This window comes from Palaemon carinicauda, chromosome 22 (assembly GCF_036898095.1).
Source record: "Palaemon carinicauda isolate YSFRI2023 chromosome 22, ASM3689809v2, whole genome shotgun sequence".
Taxonomy (NCBI): Eukaryota; Metazoa; Arthropoda; class Malacostraca; order Decapoda; family Palaemonidae; genus Palaemon; species Palaemon carinicauda.
In genome coordinates this window covers 18000227-18014724 of record NC_090746.1, presented here as the reverse complement: position 1 = coordinate 18014724, position 14498 = coordinate 18000227, and the positions used below count along the sequence as shown (strand labels likewise).

Genomic DNA, 14498 nt, shown 5'->3' with positions numbered 1-14498 from the left:
TCGTTTCGTCTTTTTTTTTTTTTTGGAGGGGGGAAGGAGCACGCACTTGTGCTTTTTCATTATTCAGTGCATTTGTGCTTATCTATATTTTTCTCTTTTGTTCTTTTTCTTTCGATTTTTTATGCCGTGGAATATGAAGGGGAGCTTCTTTCTTTCCTCTTTCTTCTTTGTTGGTTTCAATGCTTCCCCCTTTTTTTAACCTTACTTAAATGCGATTATTTTTTATTCTTCCCATACCTTTTCATCCATTCTGTTTGAAGTTTTATGTTCCTCAAAGAGATTTTTATCGATTTTTTTACTGTTCCTATTCAGCAATACACCCGGAACTCGTTAAGAGCTTATCAGTTTACGTAGTTATTGTTTTTATCCGCAAAATGATCAGTTTAAATTTATAAACAGTTTGTCATAAAAAAAAGTATTTTGATTTAACTTCAAATTAACGCAACTGGTTTAGAGAGGGTGGAAGAGAGAAAATTTCACATTGAAAAGGGTAGGAAAATCGTGGTTTTTCTGACGGCGTAAACATTAATTTTGAGACCAACCGTCTTCGTCTCCATCAAATGGTTGGAAGTAGTTACTTAGTCTATGTTAAATTTTCTGTGCATGCTGAAAATTTTGTTTGCATTATGTGTATCGTAGTTAGTAGAAAGTTTCAAACGCATATTTAGTCGAAAGTTTCGAACACTGGTTTATTTTTACAATGTGACAAATGTTTAGAAATGAATTTAAGAATATATTGAATATTTATCTCCATAGATCTGGTGACTGTTACCAGTAGATTCTTTAATCAAGAAAATTTGCTTGAGAATTTATCGACAAAATAAATGCTAAACAATATGTCACCCTCTTGTGTAACCAACAAAGATGGTTAGCTAGAAACTATGGAGCTTGAGCTGGTCTCGAACTCCCGTCCAACAGATTACCGGCAGGGACGTTTCCAATAGGCTACTCCATTTTTAGGACTTCTGAAAATTAGTTTCCTTGCAATAACATACAACAAAGTATTATAGTTCAAACATTACTTCTATTTAAAAAATGTTAAGTAACAGCAATAAACAGCTTCAACTAAATGCTTCGCTTCCAAAAAGACATTCCCAGCTCCCCGAAGAAGCAGTTTCTCTCGTCGAATAGCTTCATGAAAACCAGAACTTCTTACTTCAACAATGATCTTGCCGGAGCAATTTCATGTCGTGTATACGACAGGTGGTGTGAATTCAAACCAACGTTTTATCTCTGCTCGAAGAAAATCTCTGCTGTTGGCATTGATCTTGGGTTTTTTTTTCTCATTTCAAAGGCTTTCCTTAACAAAGAGAATTTTTTCTTCATTCTTATTGGTAAATGGGAAGTAATTCGCTGACTCATTGTATCGTTTTCTTTTAAAAAATAGTAATCATTGAAGGTGAAGAATGAACCAGGCATCTAAATTTCATTCAGACACATTCCAGCAATCATTCTGTCATACAACCTCCCTCTAAAGATCATCTTGATCAGGGGTTCCCAGCCTTGTTGTTCTTCTGTTACCATATCTTATGGGCACTTTTATAAACTCTTGCGTACCAATAAAATGGAAGATGAAGAAAAACAACCATATTGATACTGTAATATATTTCAATTATTCAACCTGAATGCAAATTACATCATGTATTGCGCAGTGCTGGCTATTATCCCAGATACAATGCACTCCTTGAGGAGTAAAAAAAGCATCACTGGGGTTACATGTAGGCTACCCAAGTTTGGGAACCCCTGATCTAGATAGGAGGAGGTAATGCTTCTATACGTCCTTTATTAACAGTAATTAAAAGCATCAAATACGAACGTCAAAATTACATGAAATAACTTATTTCTGAAATAAATCCTGTCATAATTTTACTTGTGGGCAATACACATGTACATGTGTGTTTTATTAACTGTATACTGTATATTTATTGTGGACGTGTTTGTGTATAGTAACTTAATAAGAATATAAACAGGCATGTATAAGTTTTAATACATATATGCCTATCGATAACCATACACAAAATACAACAAAATAAATAAATATTCGATTGTTAATATCTGTAAGTGGCGATGATTTCTGGCTGTAACCTATTTATTCAGTGTGAACCCGTTTGTGTATCGTTACTTTATAAGCATATAAACAGACATGCATAATAGTCTTGATACATCTACTGTATACATATCGATAATCATACACAAAAAAATATTAAAAAAATATACAATTATTAATATCAGTAAGTGTCCCTGACTCCTTTATACATAAATAAACAAAAAAATTATCCAGAGAAAGTGGAAACAACCAAACGTTGCCTCAACATTCACCATAATTCGGCGGATCCCCGTTAATTAGCCGTAACACTGAAAGGTAATTAAATCATACACCATACATTTTGGTAGTAATTAGTTTCCATCACTTTAATATATATAGTTCGGGGCAATTAACCGAATTCGATAATGTTCTAAAAATGGAATAGAACAAAAAAAATTCGACTTGATATAATAACATTATCAAACCCTTCAGCTGATTTACATCTACTGCTTGGATTTTTCCAGGATAAATATGTTTGCATTATTCACTGAAATAATTTCCGGGTTAGTGTTTTTCATGAATATGAATACCATTAGGAATCGAGGATAATTAAAAAGGAGTCATCAAAATTATTTATTGTCTAATGCCTATGTCATACTTATAAAAATATTAAATTTTTACATTAAAGAAAAGTAACATTACTCTTTTTAGGAGATAATTTAAAGAGGGAATTCCAATTCCCTCGATCATGTCATTGGTACGTTGCCGCGTTCCATCAGTTTCGCCAATCACTCTGCTTTCCTCCTATTTTTCCCCAGGAAATAAACACACAAGAAGATCGGCACAACCAAAAGGAGAACATCGACCACCAGCCCGAACAACATCTTCGGATCAACTAATGGTCTGTTTTATCGAGAGAACAATTTTGTATCTCGTCCTTGAAATGTTTAGCTCAAAATAAGCCAATGGCGACTTTCGTAAGAATTAATAATGTCCGACGAAAGCGCGAGGATAAATGAAAGTAATTTGGCGATATTTTCTTACCCGATAATCAGGAACAATGCGTCTATTATTTTCGTGGTTAAAGAGCAAAGTGGCCTTATTTTTTCTATCTCGCTTATCCGCCGTTTTCAAGGCAGTATTGTTCAAAATACCAAAGGTGAATACCGAGGAGAGGAGTTACCCTTCGCCTTCAAATTTATCGAGCGAAAATCCTTTGCTCTTGATGCCACGGGAACTTCAAGTGTCTTTTCTTTTCCACTTATTTTAAGTGTTTCTTTTTTATTTGATTTCGATTATCTTTTATTTAACGTTGTTCATTTATTCAACTCTGTCGTTTATTTTCGTCAGTACGAATTACATTAAAGGTACATGAATTAGCTTCATATATGTCACTGACCTCTACAGCAGTATCTAAAATAATCCGATATAACATCTAATGCTTCGCATGTATCGATATATTCTAAGTTAATAAATAAAACATCCACAACAAAGCAGACAAAAACGCAAAGAAACAGTCACTTAAAACAGGTTCCCCAACCAGAAAAATATCAAAATCTGGATAATTCTTCAGCATGGACACACAAACCGGTCTCTCCTTCCTTCCTTCCTTCTGCTAAGTATTTCACTTGGCTTCCTCCAACGGACGAACTTCTACATTCATCACATTAACAATTAAAGGTTCCTGTTCCCCTCCCTTTGGAGATCCTGTTCAGCTGAACTTCACACTCATCGCAGTGTAGATTTAAAGCTGAATGTTCACCGGGAAGGGTGTTCACTACGCCACTTCTGAATCGATATCTTCCGTTCAAACGCTCTCGTGGAACAATAGGATCACGAGGAAAGAAAAAAAGGGGGTTGATAAAAATGAGTCCTATTGTTACATAACTGGAAGGGAAAAAGAAAAAAGTTATTAGCATTCCATGTATATCGGATGAATTCAATTTTTCCTTGTAATGACATACAGGAATTATGCACGATAATGCTTCTGTGTGTAAGTTAATGTCTTCTTTCGAATCAGGTTCATTCATTATCCTTTTTTACCTGTGCTTTTTGACTTACACTGCAGCACACATGCAATCGCTAATAGCAAAAGCAATAAATAGTGTATGAACATTATTTTATTTTCCTATAGCAACAAAATTTAAAATCACAACTAAATTATATTCGAATGAAAAGCTAGAAAAAAAGTTGTAATTCATTTTCCTTCAACAACAAAAATTAAAATACCAACAACACTTTAGTGCATGGAAGGCTAACAAAAAGCTGTAAATGTGAATATCAGGAAATTTACTAATTATTGAATATTGGTTACAAAATTAAAAACTTATATATTCCCTTTTAATCCCCAACTGAACGGGATTCTTTCAGCATGACAACAGCCATATGAAAAGTTGTGCATCACAAAAAAGTAACAAATATTAAAACATTTCCATGGGTAAGAAAAAACATTAAAACTTATGAAAAACATCTCTAATGCTTGCAAAAATTTGGAAACACTTTTAATTTGGAAAAGAAAAATTATTCCTCCCGACAGAGGAATATTTATGAAAAAAAAGGGACAAGAGAATTTTAAAAATTCATACAAGTGATATCTATGCTGGAAGGCATCATTATTATATTTATTAATACTAATAATAATAATATATATATATATATATATATATATATATATATATATATATACATATATATATATAAAATAATAATTGCATAACATGCTTTAAATGAACAGAATACTACATTGCATAAAGGAAAAGAGAGGAGGAGGAAAGTAAAATAATGTAGAAACAAATCTAAAGTGAAGTATGTCAGCATATATCAAATCTCTCCCTTTATTTACATAACCAGTTCAACTTCAGCTTCACTTTTATTCTTGAAAGCGGACCTGTCAAAGCAAGTTCTCTGGAGGTCCTTTCGATGCAAATATGAATATAAAGATAATATTTTAAAAATGTAGATACGTCATTCTCCATTAAGGGCTATTTTTCTCGTGTGATTTATTATATTAAAAAATACAGGTCGTTATATATTACACCTTCCCTCTTTGGAACCAGAAATCAATAGAAGAATCATGCACAGCATATATGGAGATTCAATATGTTCACTTATATGTATATATATATATATATATATATATATATATATATATATATATATAAGTATTACATATGCACACACTTTAAACACACACACACATATATGTATATACATATATATATATATATATATATATATATATATATATATATATATATATATATATATATATATTTGCATATAAAAACGCATATTCGTATGTATATATATATATATATATATATATATATATATATATATATATATATATATATATATATATATATATATATTTATATATATATATTTATATATATACATATATATATACATACATACATATATATATATACAGTATATATATATATATATTTTTGGGCTCAAGCCATGTCGTCCTGATGGAAGTTCCTATAGGGTAGCTTCCTAGGGTATATTACAACTACGGCGATATTCCCAGAGAATTTACCTTAAGGTACCAGAATTCTAACTCCTGGAGCGAGTATCCCTCGTGAAAGGGATATCGCGACATATCAGAGGACGTATTCTAGACACGTCACATGGCAATCTACGACCTGAACAGAGATTCGTCTCGTAGGAGGGAGATTGACGAGATACGAATTCGGGAAAGAAAAAGGGGAGCCGCTCCCAAGGCTTCCCTATCCCCCGATTCGTATGCGTGCCTGGCGCCATCTGTATTCCTTTTTGCGTAGCTTAACAACTCGGTGTTTTTTCCTGTTTTTCTCGCAAATCTTGGATTTATTCAGCTTTTCATGGCTTCTTCGTCTTCGTTGACCTCGGATAAGTTGAGTATAGTGTCTGTTATGTATAAATGTAGGCTCTTGGTAAATTTTGAGTGATTAATAGGATTAATCTTTGATACAAGAGCCGTAGCCTACCAGAGGTGTCCTGGACACTGTCACTCGCTAGGTATAAATTAGTTAGTCAGAGTGACATTCCTGGTTGTTTTGCTTAATAAATTTTAGCTATTTAGCTTTACATAGGATTTCCTTTCGTGCTTAGTATTATTTGGCGAAGTATTCGCCATTCTGGCCTACGCTAGGCCATGTAGCCTAGTCGTTTGGTCCTAGTACTTAATGCATGATTTTGGTTTTTCCGAGTGTAATTAAAATTTTATTGAAGCTTTAGGCTATATTTTATACATTTTAGACTGTGTGGAATATTTCCAAGATTGTATACGTGAGAGTTTCGGTGAATCAGGTAATCGATTCTCTTGGTGCCTAGGCTATTTGCTTATGGAGCCTTAGTATACTTTATTATACTCCCCGGTTGCTTTCTTTTCTTCGGAGAAGGTATGCAATCCCTTTCCCTCTGTTTAAGCCTTGGGCTTATCCCTAAGTGGTTTTTTCCGAATTTATTTTCGATAAAACTATAATAGGGTGTTACTGTACCTTCCTGTTCCAGCAGAGTCTGGTTCAAAGAGGGACAGAACAACAGAGTTTTTAGTCTGAGTCCGTGTTGTCTGGCTTGGGGCAGAGTCTCCCTCGCTGACCTAACACTTACAAAGGGAGCTTAGCTCCCTTAGGTCACTATCGAAGGTTTCTGTAGTTATGATTCCTTCTTGTGTGATCGACCAGACTAAGTCCTGTTGCTGTTCTCGGGGAGGATAAAATCTTCCCTTGGGAGTAGCAACGCCTTCCTTGCTTTGGTGCTCTGGAAGCTGGCAGGTATTATACTACTGTGCTGGCCCTTTCCCTTAGATCTCCCTTAGGCTAAGACAAAGTTCTTGGCTGTGGGTGATCTGTCACTAAAGCAAGGTTGGCAGGACCCTCTTGTCCCTTCCCCCTCTATCTCCGTAATGGCCTAGCCATTACTGTACTGTACCTTGCCGGCCGGCAGAGCTGGCCGGCAGGGGTATTACTGTACTGTATGTCATTCTACTTCTGGACCTAGTATAGGTTGGGATGTGGAATTGACTAAGCCCATTGCCGGCCGGCAGAGATGCTGGACGGCAAGGGTCTTATGTTTTCGAGTGCTGCCCGGACCTCTCTTGGTCCCTCATCCATGCCTGCCGGCAGAGCCGGACGGCATTGGTCAAGGAAGCCTGAATTAAGTTTCTCCCCTTCCTTATATGCACTCTTTCGGTTGCCGGGCTTGGGGGGTTGTGTACACTCCTATCCCGGCATCCATTCTATTTTCTTCTAGTGCTGTACCTGTCCCGGCTGCCGGCCTATGAGGCCGGCTGCCGGCCTATGAGGCCGGCTGCCGGCCTATGAGGCCGGCAGCCGGGCAGGTGTAGTCTTCTGGTTCTTTTGCTGCCGGCTGGCATCGGTCTTGTACCTTTGCCGGCCGGCTTATGTCAGTCCTTGTCTGCCGGTCACCAAGAGTGTGGCCGGCAGCTGGGTACTACCTTGTGTAGTTGCTGGCCGGCAATCATTGCCGGCCAACACTGGCTGTTGCTGGCCGGCAGCTGCTGCCGCCAGCACAGGCATTTGAACCAGAGGGCTGCCGCCCTATAGCTGTTAAGTAGTATACTTTAAAGCTAATTGTGGTGTGTGCCAGCCGGCAAAGGCAGGCCGGCACACATCCTCCTATACTGTACTAGTATTCTTCTGTATAGCATATACAGTAAGAAGAAAACTATAGTAAAAGTTTAGGTACAGCACTGTATCTTCTAACACTATTGTGTTTTCTTGCACGGCCCTTTACTGTTGCCTTCAGACAAGAAGCAGAGTTCTTCCCTGTCTATTATCCCGGATTTTAAAATCATTGCCTAGGTGTGAGCTCCACCTGTTTCCTCTGGAAACTTTGCACTGGTTACTCTAGTAGAGATAAACCATTTTGATTTTATTATCTGGAAGGCTGCAGCAATGGGTTGTGAGGGAAACACAAGTGTGTGTCTTTAATTTCTGAATTGTTATGCTATACTATGCATATCCAGTGATACATAGTTCACTTGATACTCATGGAAATTTCTTCTCTTTACAGAAGGACACTCCGAAGTGGGGAAGTGCTTTCTGTAATGTCAGCAGCAAGAACCTCTGCGGACATGAGTTTTGTAGGAGACACGCAGCATACGCTGTCTCCAAGGATGATCTCCGGTATTGGGACCCTCAGGTATGTACTGTGTGCACTAACCTGATTAATGAGACATTTAAATAGCTAGGAAGAAGCTTCGTACCTGGGTAAGGGGCTTCCAAAAGTACACTTCTGGCCCTTATCTTCCAAGTGAGAAGATGAGGGCGTATCTTTTCCCTAAGGCATCAGCTGATGCAGTGATTCCCCAGCCTCAAGAGGAGATCCCCTAAGTTCAGATCCAGGTGGATGCTGAAGTCGCGGTCGCGATGCAAGACATCCAGCTAAATGACAGGATATCTGATGTGGACGGGTGTCAGGAGGAAGACCTCCTTGCAGAAGCCCAGGATGAAGTTCAAGTCCCTCTACATCGGCCGGTCTCCCAGTAGAGCTGGGACAGGCCCTCTCTTCTATTGTTGGAATGATCCAACAAATGCAGAAGGAGAATCAGGAGAAGGCGGCTGCAATGGAACTGCGAATGCAGTGCCTTGCAGAATCACATGGGCCCCAGAAAAGCTCAATGTGAAAGACCTTCCTTTGTGCTCGGATGCTAACCCATGGAGGTATGCTGAGCACATGTCGATGAAGACTGGAAAGATCGTCATCTCGGATATGCTGGGCTCAGTTCCCCTGGAGGGTGGAATTCTGGCCCAGCAAGGCACCATATCCGGACTGTTATGTCCGGCTGAGGAAGGAACCAGCTTCAAAGGAGGAGGCAGAGCCGAAGGAGGTCATAGTGATGACCATGCTAAGGCTCAAGCTCTACTTTCATCTTCGATGAAAGAGAGGGGCTTCTCTAACTCAAAGGTAGCTGCATTGAATAGGAAGCTCCCTTCCTTTGTGTCCTCGCCTACTAGAGCCTTCCCCCTTTTACAGAAAGGGTTTCTGGCTGTACTAAAAGCAATCGAGGCCGGCAAGTCTTGCCCCTCCCTAGAGGAGTGTAAACCCTTGTCGCTGGCCCTGCCTATGGACCACAAAGATTGGAAGGACGTCCATCTTACGTTCTAAGTGGGAAAGTTGGAGGCTGATATTGCCGGACGTCAGTTCGGCAAGGACCTCCCTAAGCTGTCTGACTTTCTTTTGCGAAGTGAGTTCGATACAAAAGAAAGACTGACTGCCTCAATGTCTCTTCAGACTACTCTCGAGACGATGGCAAGTGACCCCAAGGTCCATGAAATGTTCATGGTAGTGGCCAAGCCTCATCTGGCCACAGTGACGAAGGACCTTTATGGCTTCGTCAAGGCAAGGAGAGCTTGTAGGGAGTTCGTGTTTACCTCGGCTACAGTGAGGCACGAGCTAAAGAAACTAATCTCCTCCAACATTTGGGGAAAAGACCTTTTTCCCTACCGACTTGGTCAAAGAAGTTTTTGATAAAGCCACCTTGGAGAATAGAAACCTTCTCCAGAAGTGGGACCTGGCTATCAAAAGAAAGTCTTCCCCGGATGAGGGTCCTCAACCAAAGAGGAAGACTATGAGGACTAGGCTACCGTCTCGGCCAGCCAAGCCTCTTAGACAGCAACAGCAACTGCAATTGCCATTGCCCCCAGTGCCCCAGATCGTGGCACAAACCCCGACCACCTTTCAGTGGGTACCCCAGGCCGTGTCGACACAGTCCACGGCATTCACCCCAGCGTTCGAAGGGCAGTCTACTTCCTTCCGAGCAAAGCCTAGAGGAGCAGCCAGAGGCTCGTCTAGACGCCCCTCAAGGGGAAGGGGATTCAGGGGTGGTCGTGGTCAGGAAGGCAAGACCTCAGGACGGCAGTCCAAGTGAGGTGATACCGGTAGGAGGGAGACTTCTGAAATTTCGGGATCGGTGGACCTTCGATCCCTGGGCCCACAGCCTACTCAAGAATGGATTGGGCGGGAGCTGGTACAGCACTCCACCCCTGTACCTTCAGTTTTTCCAACACTCCACCCCCGTTATGGAGGAGTACGTTCAAGAACGGTTGGAGAAAAAGGGTGAAGCCCATCAATTTCTAAGGGAGGCTGTTTTGTGTTCCCAAGAAAGACTCGGAAAAGCTCAGAGTCATTCTGGACTTGTCGCCACTTAACAAGTTCATAGTGAATTGCAAATTCAAAATGCTAACACTGCAACACATAAGGACCTTACTGCCCAAGAGGGCATATTCCGTCTCTATAGACTTGTCAGATGCCTACTGGCACATTCCAATTAGCCATCGACTCTCCCCCTACCTAGGGTTCAGGCTACAGCGAAGACTATACGCCTTCGGAGCCATGCCATTCGGGCTAAACATAGCCCCAAGGATTTTTACGAAGCTTGCGAGCGTAGCTCTCAAACAATTTCGCCTAAAGGGAATTCAGGTAGTAGCCTACCTGGACGACTGGTTGGTGTGGGCAGCATCCGAGACAGAATGCTTGCAAGCTTCCAGTCAGTGATCCAGTTCCTAGAGTACCTAGGCTTCAAGATCAACAGAAAAAGTCTCGACTTTCTCCATCTCAAAAGTTCCAGTGGCTGGGAATCCACTGGGACCTTTTGTCACACCGTTTCTCCACCCCAGCGAAGAAAAGGAAGGAGATAGCGGGTTCTGTCAAGAGACTTCAAGATTCCGAAAGGATATCAAGACACGAGCAGGAGAGAGTACTGCGCTCTCTCCAGTTTGCTTCGGTGACAGACCCAGTGCTAAGAGCACAGCTAAAGGATGCAATCGGAGTTTGGAGAAGTTATGCATCAAACGCGTGAAGAGATCTGAGAAGACCAGCCGCTTCGGCTAAGTACTCTTCTCAGGCCATGGTCCCAAGCCAGACATCTAAAGAAGTCAGGTTCTTCTTCAGCCACCTCCCCCGTCGGTGACGATTCACTCAGACGCCTCAAAGGAGGGATGGGGAGGTCACTCTCATCGGAAAAAAGTCCAGGGGACTTGGTCCAGGCTATTCAAGACCTTTCTCATAAAACTTTCTAGAAGCTAGGGCAGTGCTCCTTACCTTAAAGAAAGTCTCCCCGCGTCATTCGTTCCACATAAAGTGGTAATAGACAGCGAGGTAGTTGTAAGATACTTGAATCGACAAGGATCGAGGTCACCACCTCTCAACCAGGTGATGTTGGCCGTCTTCCGATTGGCGGAAAAGAAGAAGTGGTACCTGTCGGCAGTTCACCTTCAAGGAGTCCGCAATGTGACAGCGGACGCTCTATCCAGGTTCACACCGATAGAGTCGGAATGGTCCTTAGACGCAGGATCATTCTCCTTCATTCTGAATCAGTCCCAGAACTGCAGATAGACCTCTTTGCGACGAAAGACAACAAGAAGTTGCCCCTGTACGTGCCCCGTACGAGGACCCCTTAGCGGAAGCAGTGGACGCGATGTCCCTCGACTGGAACAGATGGTCCAAGATTTATCTGTTCCCTCCTCACAACCTTCTGTTGAGGGTCCTCAACAAACTGAGATCCTTCAAAGGGTAGCGGCAATAGTGGCCCACAAGTGGCCGAACAGCGTGTGGTTCCTCCTGGCATTGGAACTGTAGCTGAAGTTTGTACCACTACCAGATCCAGTTCTGACTCAGCGAGTCCAGAAGTCAACTGTCTGCGCTTCATTACAGAAAACCCGGACCCTGCAGTTCATGATTTTCTCTCCCTAGCGGTGAGAAAGCGTTTCGGGATTTCGAAAGCCAGTATAGACTTCATTGAGGAATATAAATGCAAATCTACTAGAAGGCAATATGAGTCATCTTGGAGAAAATGGGTGGCCTTTTGTCAAGGCGAAGATTCCGCAGGAGATCTTGACAGACTTCTGCTTATCTTTTTTCCCCACCTCCATGGTCAAGGGTTGGCAGCGAACACGATTTCAGCGTGTAAGTCTGCTTTGACAAGACCCATTCTATATGCCTTCCAGGTCGACCTAGGTAACGAGATCTTTAATAAAGTCCCGAAAGCCTGTGCTAGGCTCAGACCTTCAGCACCTCCAAAGCCCATTTCATGGTCTTTAGGCAAGTTCTTCATTTCGCTTCTCTGTTGAGCAATGAAGAATGTGCGTTAAAGGATTTGACACAAAAAGTTATTTTCCTAATTTGCACTCGCGTCCGGGGCCAGGGTTAGTGAAATTGTAGCCTCTCGAGAGAGGCAGGTCGTGTTCAGTTCCTGGATGGGGAAGAACTGAACCTGTTTCCGGATCCTACGTTTCTCGCCAAGAATGAGTTACCCACCAACAGGTGGGGTCCCTGGAGAATCTGCCCTCTGAAAGAAGATGCATCTCTATGTCCAGTAGAATGCCTAAAGGTCTATCTTCATAGAACTTCAGACTTCAAGGGTGGTCAACTATTCAGGGGAGAAACATCAGGCTCAAATTTATCTCTGAATCAACTCAGAGCAAAAATCACGTATTTTATTCGCAGAGCGGATCCTGACAATACACCCGCAGGTCACGATCCGAGGAAAGTTGCCTCATTCTTAAATTTCTTTAATTGCATGGATTTTGAACATCTCCGTTCATACACTGGCTGGAAGTCTTCCAGAGTGTTCTTTCGCCACTATGCGAAGCAAGTAGAGGAACTAAAAGAGATCTGTGGTAGCAGTGGGTCGCGGTGTTAACCCTACTGTTTAACTCTGCGAGGAACAGTGGTCTTAATTGGGACGATTAATTCCAGGGTGAGTGTGTAGTTACATACTGTACTACAAACTAAGTGAGGGCACTGTGTTGCCCATCCAGACTGTTCCATTTCCGAAGGTGAACCTAGCATAAGTGCAGACATGTGTGCCGAGCGTTTCTAACGCTAATGTCATTGATTTGTAATACAGGCTTTTATGACTTTGATACCTCGGTATCTTAAAAGTGGCATCTAATGTTTTTCTTTCAGACAAACAAGCCCTGTTTACTATCATACTTATGCTTAAAGTTTTGGGTTATCCTCTTCTTATATATATATATATATATATATATATATATATATATATATATATATATATATAATTGTGGTTAACCTGTCTATTTATTGCCTGTCAATAATCTGGTTCTTGAGAACCTTGCGTCTCCTTCACCTGTGTCAATTTACTGGTATAATTGAGCATTCATTCTATGTACCTTATCTGGGATAATTCTAATAGAATTGTTCCTTTATGCAAGCTATGTTGCATTGGTTTTCCTCCTATGCGGATATAAAACCTTTGTCCAATACAAGTATTGTGCGGAAAACTGGTCGATATTTCATATTGACGCAGTGGTCCTTTACAAACTATGCTTTACTTAATATAGGGTGAGACCACTATATTAGCTTGCCTGGTATTCGTACATAGATATATGTACTCTTCGAGACTTTTCCAGAGTCTAGTAGGACTCTTCCCTGTAGGGGGCAGGAAGCTCTAACATAGTTTATAGTTAGTTGAAAAGATGTATAACGGTAACATCTTAGGTCTCTAGGTCTAGTCGACCGGGAAAAAATTACCTCCGGGGAGTACGGCACGTTCTGAGAATCCACAGATACAGTAATGCTCTGGTACACTTCCATCAGGACGACATGGCTTGAGCCCAAAAAACGGATTTTGAGCGAAGCGAAAAATCTATTTTTGGGTGAGATAGCCATGTCGTCCTGATGGACCCGCCCTTGCCTTTCTAAGAAAGGGCTGTAGGACCCCTCCCTACATACAGTATCTGTAGCACCTCGTGTACGCTACAAGGAATACAGATGGCGCCAGGATTGGCGCCAGGCACGCATACGAATCGGGGGATAGGGAAGCCTTGGGAGCGGCTCCCCTTTTTCTTTCCCGAATTCGTATCTCGTCAATCTCCCTCCTACGAGACGAATCTCTGTTCAGGTCGTAGATTGCCATGTGACGTGTCTAGAATACGTCCTCTGATATGTCGCGATATCCCTTTCACGAGGGATACTCGCTCCAGGAGTTAGAATTCTGGTACCTTAAGGTAAATTCTCTGGGAATATCGCCGTAGTTGTAATATACCCTAGGAAGCTACCCTATAGGAACTTCCATCAGGACGACATGGCTATCTCACCCAAAAATAGATTTTTCGCTTCGCTCAAAATCCGTTATATATGTGTGTGTGTGTGTGTGTGTGTGTATAGTGTGTTTGAGTGTGCATTTACCTATATGTACTTGATTGTGTTTATTTGTAAGTACTATATATATATATTATATATATATATATATATATATATATATATATATTTACGAATATGCCTTTGTATATGCAAATATAGTCTGGAAACGAACAGAATATAGCAGTTTTCTGGCTAGCTTCCACATTTTCTCTTCCATATGTTCACAAAACAATATATACAAAATACTTTTTCATACATTTTTGTCTAAAAATACAACTTCCGTTCTAACCCCAGCCAAAAAAAATCCATCTTGCATATAATACTTGGGAAAAAATATTTTGTGCTGAAAGTTATC

At 41.0% G+C, this 14498-nt stretch overlaps 1 long non-coding RNA gene across 1 annotated transcript in view; it reads right to left on the bottom strand.

Moving 5' to 3' along the window:
- Positions 1–2949: 2949 nt before the first annotated feature.
- The window catches only part of LOC137615809 (uncharacterized), a 193557-nt gene continuing 182008 nt past the window's right edge, over positions 2950–14498 (bottom strand). The window contains exon 3 of the long non-coding RNA XR_011039265.1: positions 2950–3913. This is a non-coding gene — a long non-coding RNA (uncharacterized lncRNA). The remainder of the gene's footprint in view (positions 3914–14498) is intronic.